Source organism: Mytilus edulis, chromosome 3 (genome assembly GCF_963676685.1).
Source record: "Mytilus edulis chromosome 3, xbMytEdul2.2, whole genome shotgun sequence".
Lineage (NCBI taxonomy): Eukaryota > Metazoa > Mollusca > Bivalvia > Mytilida > Mytilidae > Mytilus > Mytilus edulis.
The window spans coordinates 57,740,647-57,755,652 of NC_092346.1; positions in this window are offsets into that span (position 1 = coordinate 57,740,647).

Sequence of the window (15,006 nt, forward strand, 5' to 3'; positions counted from 1 at the left end):
ACACTAAACTTATACTTGAAATCAGCAATGGTTTAACATGCTTGACAATACCAGTTGTTAATTTACCTTTATGTCCATCAGATTGGGATATTGCAACACCAAATAACATAACAAACATGAGAATATCTGGTACTTTTTATACAAAACTTAATGTTGAAATGTCAGGCTTAAGCATTGTTAATGTACACACAAACCAACAAATCAAGGTACCTGACACTTTTACAGTCAATCCAATTAAAGGCAAAATGTTGAAAAACATATTTAAATCACCATTCACATCATACATCTTAGTTGTACACAACAATTTTTTCAAGGTTGTTTATTGATTGCCATAGTTGCGTGTATTGCCTCAATATGAACACTGGTACGATGCAATTCTTTCAAAGATATACCTCTTTATTCAAATTTTACATTGTGTGACATATAACATTAATATTTGACTTGTGTGCTTGTATGCTGAAAAAGGGCACAATATCCTATTATTTCATGTGACTTGTTGCAAATATGTATTTCAGAAGTGCATGTTGACTTGATCCCAGAGGGAAATTTTTAGAATTTTGATACTTTTTACTTTATTTCTTATGTTCTTTGAGGACAAAGAATCTCTAATGACGGGGATATTTGTGATAGGGGAAAATGCACCATCACTTTTCTTATAGATCTTTTACATATTTTTACTATAGTTTTAATAGAAATGAGTTTTGATTTATTTTATAAATAAAAGAATTTCACTGTCGTCATGTCACCCAACTTTTATAAGTTAATTTTAAAAGAGATTATATAAAATACCAGAATTTGACAAAGAATTAAAATAGCTATTATTTGACATTTTTCTACAAAAGATTTACAAAAGCTATAAATTAGAGTCTAATATATTATCTATTAGCGATAGCAAATATTATGTAACCTTTAACAATATGTTGGATTAGCATGTCCGGATTAAGACCACGCTATCGTAGATTTGAGCTCTTAGGTGACATGGGGCCAGTGACAGGGTTTATGAGATATTTTACTTTGTGTACATAGTTATTTTACCTTAATTGGGCCTCACCTGGGAATGAAACAAAACTTGTATTTTATGAAATTGTGGTCACTTGAACATTGACCAGCAATTAATAAAGATCTATTATTTTACAAAGAATTGGTTTTTCATTCCAGCAATTATAGCCAAATACCAACAAACCAACAAAAACGAACTATTCCACGTTCACACAGTACACAAAAACAGCTTAATAAAAAATACGAATTGTGTGTCTGTCACACGAATGCATCAACGCCACAAAAAGTAACGTCACAATAGATTATAATCAAGATTCGGTTTCCAATTATGTAATTTGATGTATTTTACAACAATTATAAGAATGGAATTGTGTTCGTTATAGTGCAACTAACTATGTCGGCCTTTCTTCCAAAATTATGTGTACATAGTTGCTTTAAATTAAAATCATACAAATAAAATGGGTGATTGATTATCTTTACTTTTACATACGTAAACATGGTAAAGAAAATATAAAATAGAATCAAAGCTACAAACGATAATAAACAAAACAATATCCGATCAGAATTACAAATAGAACTTTTCGTAACTTAATACACGAACGCTGAATAAACAAATATCGAGACATGTCTTATTGCAATCCGAATTCGCACTCAGCAAAACAGTCATTTTCGGGAATGAGCCACGTCATACGCATTAAAAAACAATTAAGGCATATAGACAGAGCACATTAGAAAAAAGGGGAGACAAGAATACAAAAGTTATCATAGTACAATTACATAATGACGTTTGTAGCTGTGATTTTATTATATATTTTCTTTTCGTATGTAAAGTACAGAGTCAGTTCAAATCGGTATCACCAAAAACAGACTAAACAGTAAAAGTTATATACACAAAGACAAATAAAGAATTCTTTAACACGTTATTAAGATGTTTAATAAGTTCAGTACCCAATATCTGTACGTGAAGACCGTCGTGTATTAATTGTGAAGTTGATACAGAATATTACTGATGACCTAAATAACACTTCTTTGTGAAATGTTGTATCCAAAAGGCCCGAAATATCGTAGGCCTAAATCTATCAAATTGGAAACACAACTTCAAAATGCTGATTAATTCAATCTAGTATTGTAATTATCAAAATTACCAAGCTTATAATTTGATACACCAGACGCGCGTTTTGTTTACATAAGACTCATCAGTGACGCTCAGATCAAAATAGTTAGAAAACGAAACAAGTACAAAGTTGAAGACCGTTGGTTTACCCGTTTCAATGGGTTTTCACTGCACTGTTCATTGACCTATAATGCTTTATTTTTACAAATTGTTACTTGGATGGAGAGTTGTCTCGTTGGCACTCATACTAAATCTTCTTATATCTATAGTGACATATGCTACATCCATCTTTAAAGACCCAAATTTTGCTTAACACGCCCTACCTTCATGAAAAATAAAGTATTCTCCCCGCAGATAAAGCCATAAATTTCGTCTTAAGTCTCTTATTTATAAATGTAAAACTCAAAATCTCAAACACACCAAAATGAATGGAAAACAACTGTCACACACCTGACTCGATATAGACATTTACTTATGTAGAAAATGGTGGATCAAACCTAGAGTATAGCCATGCATTTATATGACGGTTGCAAATAATTCCATTATATTTACAACTATGTGTAAGCAAAACAAACATAATAGGTAACAATGTCAAAATTGGGTACAGCGGAGAATATTGTGTTATAATCTTAATAACTTTTAAACAAACATCTATCATTCTATGTCAACAAAGAAAAATTCCCCAAAAAGCATATAAATAAACTCATCAAAGATACCAGGATTGAAATTTTATATTTGAACCAGAACAGAAGTTTCGTCTACAAAAGACAAATAAAAAAAAAATAAAAAAAACAGTCGAATTAACAAATGTTAAAAAGGCCAAATAAAGTACGAAGAGCATTGTGGATAAAAAAAAATCCTAAAAGATTTTCAAAGTAAAGTGTACGAAGAGCATTGAGGATATAAATTCCTTAAAGTTTTGCCAAATACATCTAATGTAATCTATTCCTGAGTTAAAAAAGCCTGAGTATTTCAAAAAATTATAATTATGAACAAATGAATGATATCTCAAGTCAACACAGAAGTGCTGACTACTGGGTGGTGATACCCTCTGGGAATTAAAACTTCACCATCAGTAGCATCGACCAAGTGGTGCCAAATAAACTCATCATAGATACCAGGGTTGACATTTTATATTTGCGATAGACTCGCGTTTCGTCTACAAAAGACCCACAATTGACGCTCGAATAAAAAATCGTTAAAGGCCAAATAAAGTAAGAAGTTGAAGAGCATTGATAACCAAAATTTCCAAAAAATACATCTAAGGTTAATTATTCCTGAAAAAGTTTATCCCTGAAGTATACCAGAGATTCGGTGTAAGGGAGATAACTTTAAAGTCATATGAAACGAGTGAGTGGTGAAAAATTATGTTTATCCAATTCTTGAACCTATGCATGTATATATCATAAACTTAGTCCTCTGTGCACGATTTTATCATTATTTTCGCAAATATATCATATAATAGTCATTTTTTTTCTCTCTGTTTGTTATGATTTAACAAATATGGCTGCTCATTAAATGCCGTGTTTTGAAGCCGAGTTTTCCGATTGTCACCTTATAGTAAACAAATCACAAAAAGCATAGGTATTGAGCACGTGTTTAACATTTGTATATTTCAATGACAGATCCATGCGTATTGCGATCACCGGATTTTTACGAGGAGGGTTACGCTGGGGTCACTATGCATACGGAAAATATGTCGGCGAATTGCTTCCTGGAAGCAAGCAATTAAAAATAAGTAAACTTCTTCTAAATGTGGACAAATTAAAGAATTTTCCTCAGAAAAAAGTATATGTACATAAGTTGTATAATGAAAACTATCCATTTAGTTAAAACACATATGCATATTTTTTTTTAATTTGAGGTTTCTTATGACTTTAACATGTTTAAAGCTAGTAATATATCAAAAACTAAATATTTAAAATATGGATAAATTATAACAAAAATTGTACAAAACTGTTTCAATTTATTGACAAAATTATATGTAGTTTGAAGTTGAAACTGAATACACTGATTTTTAAAATTGCAATTTTAACTCTACCACAAACCATTCAACTATTCATAACTGTTGATTGTTTGAAAAACATGTACTTTCGGAATTTCGAGTCCATTCGTATTTTTTTTTTTTTGCCTTTTATAACGGTTTTGATTCGAGCTCGGCAACTAAAGAACCCTTTTTTTTTTTAAATAAAACTCATGTCGAGCGTACAAAATATAAGCCTGGTATCATTAGTAAATTTTTCTTACATGGTATTATTATGATGTACTCATCTTTCACTCGAAATCTGTATTCAATCTGTCTACTGATATAAAGATAAGGCGGTATGATAATCAATACAACAACTATAATTACAGCCTCTACAAAGACAAAAGGCATGGCATCTTGTAAAGTTCTTTAATTTCTATTTTAGATATTTTGACTCTGATTTCAACTCCGATTCTCGCAGCAGTATGATATCATATAACCAATTATATAGAGAATAATACATTTAATTAATTATCATATGTATAGTAGTAAATACAGTAGTTTTGAATATTTGATAAATAGTCTGCTGTTTAATCCATACCGCGCAACTTTGATGCGCACCCTTTATCGCATACCCTTTATCACACCCCTACCCTTTATCGAATACCCTTTATCACACCTTTACCCTTTATCACACCCCTACTTTTTTTTCTTTTTTTTTACATAGTCAATTTTTATTTATTTTTTTAATTCTATTTTTTGCTTAAATATTTTTACTCAAAATAGGTACGGTTATTCGGGCGTGACGCAATTTATTGAATGACGTCATTGTTTGGTTTGTACATGTGACGTCAAGAACGTCAAGTTTTCATATTTTTTGGCACACTAAATGCAACTATAAAAAATACAAAACACGAAAAAATACAATGATAAACAAAATATTTTTAAAACAACAGCACGCAAGTTGTAAGGTAACCAAGGTGCTTTGGATAAGTAATTGAGCAGTTCTTTTAAGGCTTTTAAAACAAGATAAAAGTAGAACTGAAGGTAACCCAGTGAACAGTTCATATAATATAACTCTCCTGTTGAAATATATGATAAAGCGTATAAAACATGGCAAAATCCGTATCCTATGTCGTATCATTCCGAAACACCAATATCAGCCCAAGGGCCTTTATCACACCTTTACCCTGTATTACACCTTTTATAAGTAACCCGGGTGCTTTGGGTAAGTAATTGAGCAGTTCTTTTAAGGCTTTTAGTAGAACCGAAGGTAACCCAGTACTATGGATTAGAAAACAGTTCATCACTTAATCACTCTTCTGTTGAAATATATGATAAAGCGTATAAAACATGGCAAAATCCGTATCACATGTCGTATCACCCTCGACCAATATCATTCTTCGGGGCTAAAGGCCCTTGGGCTGATTTTGGTGTCTCGGGATGATACGACATATGATACGGATTTTGCCATGTATTATTCTCTATTTATCATATATCTCCACAGGAGAGTTATATTATATGAACTGTTCACTGGGTAACCTTCAGTTCTACTTTTGTCTTGTTTTAAAAGCCTTAAAAGAACTGCTCAATTACTTATCCAAAGCACCTGGGTTACCTTACAATTTGCGTGCTGTTGTTTTAAAAATATTTTGTTTATTATTGTATTTTTTCGTGTTTTGTATTTTTCATAGTTGCATTTAGTGTGCCAAAAAATATGAAAACTTGACGTTATTGACGTCACATGTACATCCCAAACAATGACGTCATTCAATAAATTGCGTCACGCCCGAATGACCGTACCTATTTTGAGGAAAAATATTTAAGCAAAAAAAAAATTTAAAAAAAAATTTAAAAACTGATTGTAAAAAAAAAAAGAAGTAGGGGTGTGATAAAGGGTATGCGATAAAGGGTGCGCATCAAAGTTGCGCGATATGGATTTAACAGCAGGCTATTTATCAAATATTCAAAACTACTGTATTTACTACTAAACATATGATAAATGCCGCTCACATATCTCAAACAAAACGTTACAATCGTGCATGTTCAACATGATACGAACTTCATCAAAGGGATGGTGCTCTTGACACACAAACATTTTTCAAACAGAGCTATGATGAAAAACGACTGAAATCTTCACTTCATTAGTTTTACATTTGCTATCACAAATTGGTTATAATATACGATGCGTCTGTGTTAAAGCTCACTAGCGTCATGATTTTGCGGTTTTAAGACTACAAGATACAAGTATAGTCGTCTGAAAAAGTACCTATTGTGTCTTAATTGCGATTATTGACGGTTTTTTTTCTAAATTGTGGATTCACATGGGATGATAACAAACATATGTTATTTCAACCTCAAGACTAATTTGTAAAGGAGGCTTATTTATCAATTAAAGATTTTAGTATAAGAAGAGCTATATGTAAAATGAGAATAAGTGCTCATGATCTTAGAATTGAGAAAGATAGATATAGTAAAAAATACATAGAGATAACTCAACGTCTATGTCATCACTGCTTATCACATGTATCAAATTCTATTGAAGATGAGACCCATTTTACAGTAAATTGTCCATTATATAATGAACAGAGGAAATTATTATTTGATAAAGTTATCACTTTTTGTACTAATTTTAAAGAACTACCTAATGATAAGAAATATTTCTGGCTGTTCACAAATGAGCATTTACCAACTCTCATGTGCCTAGGAAATTACATTATTAAAGGTTTAGAAATTAGATCCAGATGTAAACAAAATATATGAAATAATATAATATGTTATTGTTATAAGATTTAATATAATAGTTATATAAGACACATGTTGTGTTAAGCTCTGATCATGTCCATAACGTTATAGTATGGTATTAGTTTTCTGTTTTGCTTTTCCCAATCATATTGTGTTGTAAAATGATGCCCTTTATGGGTTCTTGATTAGATTAAGAAAATTCTTATCTTATGGTATAAAAACGTTTGACTGTTCTACCCTTAACACAGGTATTCTAAACTAAAAGACAAATTGAAAGATTAGGCACTCTGATTTGTTTCATAAATAAAATGGCCAACTTAAATGCAAGTTTCTAGTCTTGTGAAGTATCTATTGAAGTTCGTTAAAATTCACTCTAATTAAAACAAAATATTCTTAAACTGACATCATCAAGATGCTTAATTTTTTTTATTGACAACCGATTTGTTACGTTTGGAGTACGTATGTTTTTAACAAGCCTATAAAAATCAATTCTGTTCATCTTATGAAGAATAAAAATGAAGCTAGCAGTATTCTGTTACTTCAATTTCCGCTATACAGACGATGTCCTCTCACTAAATAATTCAAATTATGGTAATGGTGTTTAGCGCATCTATGTATGTTGGTGTTTTTGTAGCAGTTCAGTGTTTCTGTTGATCGTGCTTCCCTCTTATAGTTGTATTTGTTTGTTAAATCCGCTTATGAATTCTAAACAGCGGGTCACTACTACTGCCTTTATCTATCCCATCGTACTTTGAATAAAGATTACAACAGATACAGTTAAGTGCGACTCATATTTTGACTTACATCTAGAAATTGAAAGTGAGGGTCAGTTGAAAACAAACCTTTACGACAAAAGAGACGATTTCAGATTCCCTATGGTAACCTTTCAATGTCGATGTAACAACATTCCGGCGGTGCCAGCATACGAAGCATAAATCTCCCAGTTGAAACGATAGTTCAGAGATTGCATTTCCTATCATGATTTCCTTGATAGAGATTTGCTGCTCACGAGGAACTATAAAACCAAGAGTTCCATGTTGTGCATGTAAAATAATCCTTTCGAAAATTTTACGGACGCCATCACGAGCTGGCTGACCGTTATTGAATATCTGTTTCACAATATGACGGATATATATTCCAATTGTCGTAACAACAATCTCGTTCTCTACAAAATTAGACTTATCTTCTGGTTTGTACTTATATGAACAACACGACGAGTTACAAAACCATTGGATTACAGGCTCCTGACTTTGGACTGAAACAACAGAATGGACTAAGGTATAACAGCACAACATAATGAACTATTAAATCTTTTGACATGACTCAACAGATGAACACGTAGCACAAACAAGTTCAATTCAAGGTTTTTTTTATTGTTTTGAAATATTGAATTTATAGTTCTGGAGGATACATGGCAATTTGTTGTTTATGATTAAACAAATCTTCGGTCTAGATATATTAATAACACAAGATGTATTAAACAATATAAACGGTTTAAATTTGGGATATGTTAGAAGTTAGCACGTCCATAAACATGTTGCTACTATGATCAGACGAAACGTATTTCAATTATTTTGAATATTTCGTTTTGGGCCTTGATAATAATTGTCTACCATTACTCAAATTTATTATATATTATCTTATGGTTTAAATACTGGTTTAAACTAAGTCCCTGTAATTGATTTCATAATAATGTATCCCCGACAGATTTTTAACTGATTTATCCTAACAATGGGCAACTATTACATAATCAACAGCTCCGCTTATCTTTAACATTATGAACGTACATTGTACTTCTTAAAACAATTAATATTCACTTTGGAACATCTTTTTGGACCTATTAAAACATTATTAAACTTGATCCATACTTTAATCCTGATTAGCAAAGACTTTATAACAAAACGCATACAATGTGTTCACCTAACCGAATGTAGACGCCAATTTCCTTGTTTTTTTCATGTTATTTAAAGATAGCAATTCAGCATGTTAATAAACTGTTCAGACACTGAAGACGTTTTTGTTTTAAGTCTGAGTAGCCGCTGAAAGCTCTTGTATACCTATTGAGTTCGGAAATGTATATCCCATACACAGGTTAAGTGGGTCAATTACTGCTGAGTACAGGGCGCCGAATGGGACTCTTGTGGTTTTGTACTCGAAATTCAATTTTGTACGGACAAAAGTGAGTTTTGTTCAACAAAAATGAGTTCAGTTTAACAAAATGTGTAGCATACTACAAATTTGAATGTTGTCATACAAAATTATCTTTCAGTGGACAAAAGTTACTTTTGTCATGACAAAATTCATTTTTGTTACACAGACTTAACTTTTGTTACCTAATTTGAAAATTGGGCGACAAAAGTCAATTTTGTATGCAAATTAGTTTACTGTTGATTCTGTGAACTAATTTGCATACAAAACTGAGATTTTGTCACAAAATTCAATTTTGTAATTATTTTTGTGTAGACAAAATTGAGTTTTGTTAAACAGAAGAGAAAATTTAACACAAAAGTCAATTTTGTGTCACAATAGTTATTTTTGTCACAAAAGTTATTTTTGTCACAAAATTCATTTTTGTAGACAAAACTCAATTTTGTGTCACAAAAGTCAATTTTTCTATACAAAAATAAACACAAAATTCATTTTTGTAATGACAAAATTCAATGTTGTGTTTATTTTTGTGTAGACAAAATTGACTTTTGTGACACAAAATTGACTTCTGTCACAAAAATCAATTTTGTGTTAAATTTTCACTTCTGTCTAACAAAACTCAATTTTGTCTACACAAAAAATAATTTTAATTACAAAATCACAGGATGCTAATTTAATCAACATGTTAATTGCGTACAAATTCAATTTTGTCTCACAAAATTGACTTTTGTGTTTTAATTTCCATATCAGGTAACAAAAGTTAAATTTTGTATGCAAATAAGTTTATATTTGCATACCTTGACAAAATTGAATAAATTTTGTCTACAAAAATGAATTTTGTCATGACAAAAATGAGTTTTGTCTACAAAAATGAATTTTGTCATTACAAAATTAAAGTTCTCATAAAACAAGTCTGTATCACATAGTTTTGTAAGACAAAAATGATTTTGTTATGACAAAATTGAATTTTCTGTACACAAAATTGACTTTGATTACAAAAAGTTCAAGTCCCATTCGGCGCCCCGTACTGAGGTGGTGGACATTTATAATTGTAAATTTAAATCGTCTCAGTTGTCATAGATTCTGGTACTGAGATGACTGCTTCTGTTAAATTTGAGGTTTAAGTCTAAAATGAGTTCTGAATGATATATCAATGGAACTCAAACAGAATAGTTTGAATTGTTGATGGAAAGAAACATTATTAATATGTCTGAATGTGAAATTAAATGATTTGGCTTCTTTTGTTGATGTTATTTTTCTACATTGCTTGTTTTTTCCTTTCTTAATTATATTTACGGCATTTAAATTCCACAGCATCTTTTAGCTTCTGCGTGTAGAAGGTTTTTTTTTGTCTTTTTATAATGATAAGTGTGAGTTATACCGGTTTTCTTTTAATGGCGACTATTTCAATTTTATAAAGCCACTAAAAATTTGCAATGTAATTTGCACAATATATATATTGTTTAATGTACTATAATATTATTTACTGATTTATTTCTCTGTACTGAATGTTCTTGCATTTATTTGTACTGTATTTCTGTCATGTAATGTTGTCATTTTAGCGATATTTTTTAACATTGCCATATAAGCAGAAGGTTTGGCTAACCATAATACCAGGTTCAACACATCATTTTTCTTAAAATGTCATGTACCAAGTCAGGAATATGACAGTAGTATTCACGAAGCCCGTTTCTATGTATGTTGGCGTTTGTTTTTGTAGCATTTCAGTGCTTAACGTTGTACCGTCCTGTTTCCTCTTATATTTGAGGTGTTCCCTTAGTTTTGGTTTGTGACCAGGATTTGTTTAACTTAAATCGATTTATGACTATTGAACAGCGGTATACTGGTATTGCCTTTATTTAAATGAAACGTTCTTATTTTAGTTAGATAATTTATATCTTTCCCGAAAAAATATAAAAAGTATCTTTAATTTTACATCAAGACATCTTTGATGGTATTACAGAAATCTTGCAGAAGGTATGCTTCCTATCTTGATCTTTACCTCGCATAAAAACTTATCGATGACTTAAATTAAAATCTATGACAAACGTGATTTTGATTTTCAAATTGTGAACTTTTTATTTCTATAAATAAAATACTTGCATATTTCAATTCATACTTAACGCTTGATCATGATCTGCCTTTACATACTTTATTGACATTACAGGGAAAAAGTGTATCATCTGTAAATATATGAACTGTGCTCTTTCTATGATTGTTACATATTGATTCGGTGCTTTATTGTCCAAATGCATGAACAAAAACTATAATAACATAACGTTACCATTGGCCAATGTGATGCATATTAGCTTAGCACGTATATGAATAGTATGCTACTTTGAACGGGCGAAATGCGTTTCAATTATTTGAATATTTATAATACTTAATAATAACTTGTTAAAATTTTCTTATGATTGACTTTCAGTTTGAAGGATTATTACTAATTCGATAATATGTTACATAATTATGTGTATTAGACAGATTTAAACAGATTTATCTTAACACTTGTTCTACAGACAGAGTTACGCATACCTCTTTATTATTCTGTTTTTATACTTCTTAAAATTATTTATATGTAAAAGGAAGCGAACTAACTCAATATTGTAACATTTTAAGACCAAATAAACTGCTAGACGTATCCCGACTTTGATCACCATTAAAAAAAATTAAAACAAACAATAATTCCCCTTACTTACTTTTTTTAATACGTTTATTTGTTTATTTTGACATTTGATTTTTTATTGAAAAGTAGACAGTATATCTTTAATAGGTAGATAATTGTGTTTTTGAAATCAAAACAGAACTTCTTATTTTTTAATTTAACTTTGGTTCTTCTTACATATATTATTCTATAAATAGACTATTTGTATCGATGGTGTATCAAATTCAACGTGGTACCTTTTTATTTCTTATCAATAAAATGAATTTTAAGACACATTGAATTCCCACTAAATCTGATTTTTGACAGATGAAGTCGTAGAAATGTTCAGACCGTTTTGCAATAATACAACATCTTCTGATTTTTATAATACATGAACATCGTATATTTAATGTGAATTCAATTAACTTATAATCAAACGTTGTTCACAGTAACAGTAATATTAAGATAAATTTGATGTAAAAAAAAGATGTATAGCTATTTAAACTGAACTGTAACACCAGAAAAGACAGAAATATATCTATGTAGATGCCAAAGAACAGAAGGTGTCCCTTCCCACTAAAACTAGAGTCATGCACATATGTGTGCAGCATTTATGTGTTTTATTTGATGCATTCAAAATGTGATATCACATGAAATCGATGCCTCCTCTTTTATTTTGTGGTCGAATAATTCAAACAGGATAGCTGAATTCATTACAATAATAATTTGTTTATTACCATACACTTCTCTATAATAATTCAACATTGTGTTTCTTCTCTCTTTAGTTTCGGAATAGCTCATCTCATGTAAGTTACTTACATAGTAGCTACTATAACTTCTTTTGTTAGATAGTTTTGTCCTTTTCTAATGTTACAAAGTTTGAATTGTTTTAAAACTTGTGCTGTTGGTGTTACTTATGATTTCAGTTTCCAAATGCCATTCCAATTTGTAATATAATTTGTATATGAGGCATGTTTGAGTTTAGTTTGATTTTATTAATTGAACTAATATACTTCACAAAAAACAAATAAAAGGTATAGATTCCACGATATATTGACTTTGAACAATACTAGTATGTCATTGACTCAAAGGCATATATTAAGTTTTATACATCCTTGATTTACTTAGATATAAATGATCTTAAATCAAACTAAACTTTATACATACGTACCTTGTTGAAATTTCCCAAATGCAAATAAATTAATGAATTAAAATTCATTGATTGGAAAATAAATTCAAATATGAAAGGACAAATCCACGAACTATAAACTCGGTGTAAGAGAGAGCACTTTAGTTCTGCTATATCAGAGACATTTCATATTCTATATTTAGAAAGTAAACCACATGTTTTAATATATTTTCGATTATACAGTTTATTTATATCTATATATGCGCCTGGGTAGCCGAAAAAATAAATACAAAAGACAAAACAAAACCTTGTCGTGTATTATTATGTCTTGTACTATTGTGCGCTCATTGAATAGTAAAAGCAGAGTATGTAGTGAAGGTAAAGAGTCAAGAAGTTTAAACGCTAAGGAATATTTTAATATTTTTCATCTTTTGTAATATCATTAATAAAATTGAGAATTGAAATGGGGAATGTGCCAAAGAGACAAGAAACCGACCACATAGCAGACAACAGTAGAAGGTCACCAACAGGTCTTCAATGCAACGAGAAATTCCCGCACCCGGAGGTGTCCTTCAGCTGGCCCCTTAACAAATATATACTAGTTTAGTGATAATGAACGCCATACTAAACTCCAAATTGTACACAAGAAACTAAAAGTTAAAATAATACAAGACTAACAAAGATCAGAGGCTCCTGACTTTGGACAGGCGCAAAAATGTCTTTTCATGTTATGTTATCATTTTATTTGTATATTCAACATTGCCTTAAAAGCGGGAGGTTTGGCATGCCACTTAACCAAGTTCAACCCACCATATTTTTTCTTAAAATGTCTGTACCAAGTCAAGGAAATGGCCAATGTTATATTATAGTTCGTTTCTGTGTGTGTTACATTTTAATGTTGTGTTCCTGTGGTGTCGTAGTTCTCCTCTTATATTTTATGCGTTTTCCTCAGTTTTGTTTGTAACCCGGATTTGTTTTTTTCTCAATCGATTTTTTATATAAATATCGAACAGCGGTATACTACTGCTGCATTTATTTTTCTATCATATTATCATTGTTACTTTCACTTTATAAACTTTACTCGAATTTCATCCAGCTTTTCTATGTTGCAAATGTGAGCTTGCTCTTAATTTTTGTTCGGTTATATGGTGTATTTTCATTTGGTTGCTTTTTTGTCGCAGTCTGTATATAAACCAAATGAACAAAATGGACGGGCAAGTGCGGAGAACAAATTCTAATCATATTGGTTTTTTTTTCTTTAAAACTACACAAACATATGTCATACTTGTCACTAATACCAATTTTATCTTCTTCGGGATGTATTATTCATGTGTTCTTAACAGATAATTTGTCACGTCTAAAATGGTTATTGATATCATTTATTGTATTTTTAGATGATAAATTTTGATATTCAAAGCGTTTTTCAGGTATGCGTGATCTAAAATCGATTGAAAAAGGTTTCGAATTATTGTTAGTGTTGTTTAAACTATATAATCGACAACATGCAAAAGATTAAATGCCTGATTTTATAATCTTGTACAAGTTTATCATTTAAAAATATATCCAATAATCTTGTCTTGTCAAGAAAATATTAAAAGTTACTATAAATATCAATTATGTTTCATTTATTTTTTTCTTTTGACAATTGTATTCAGTATCTTGTGCGCACCTGGTAAAGATATTCTTGATTTAGTGTTGCTGCTTATGTATGCGTAGTTTGCCGGTCAATGTACTAGTACATAAAATTTTAACAAGTCTAACCAGATCTGGATGAAAAAAGATGGATAGATGGGTATATAGTTTCAATTTAAGGGGTAACATTATAACGTGTATCATAGGTCTTCATATCTCTTCCTTACTAGGGTAGTTGTGTTTCATATATATTAATAGTTATCAAAGGTACAAGGATTATAATTTAGTACGCCAGACGCGCGTTTTGTCTACATACGACTCATCAGTGACGCTCATTTCAAAATAGTTATAAAGCCAAACAAGTACAAATTGAAGAGCATTGAGGACCCAAAATTCCAAAAAGGTGTGCCAAATACGGCTAAGGTAATCTATTCCTGGGATAGAAAAATCCTTAGTTTTTTGAAAAATTCAAAGTTTTGTAACAGGAAATTTAATAAAAAAGACCATATGATTTATATTCATGTCAACACCGAAGTGCTGACTACAGGGCTGGTGATACTCTCGGGGACGAAACGTCCACCAGCAGTGGCATCGACCAGTTATTAACTGACAGACGCAAAAAAGATTCAAAT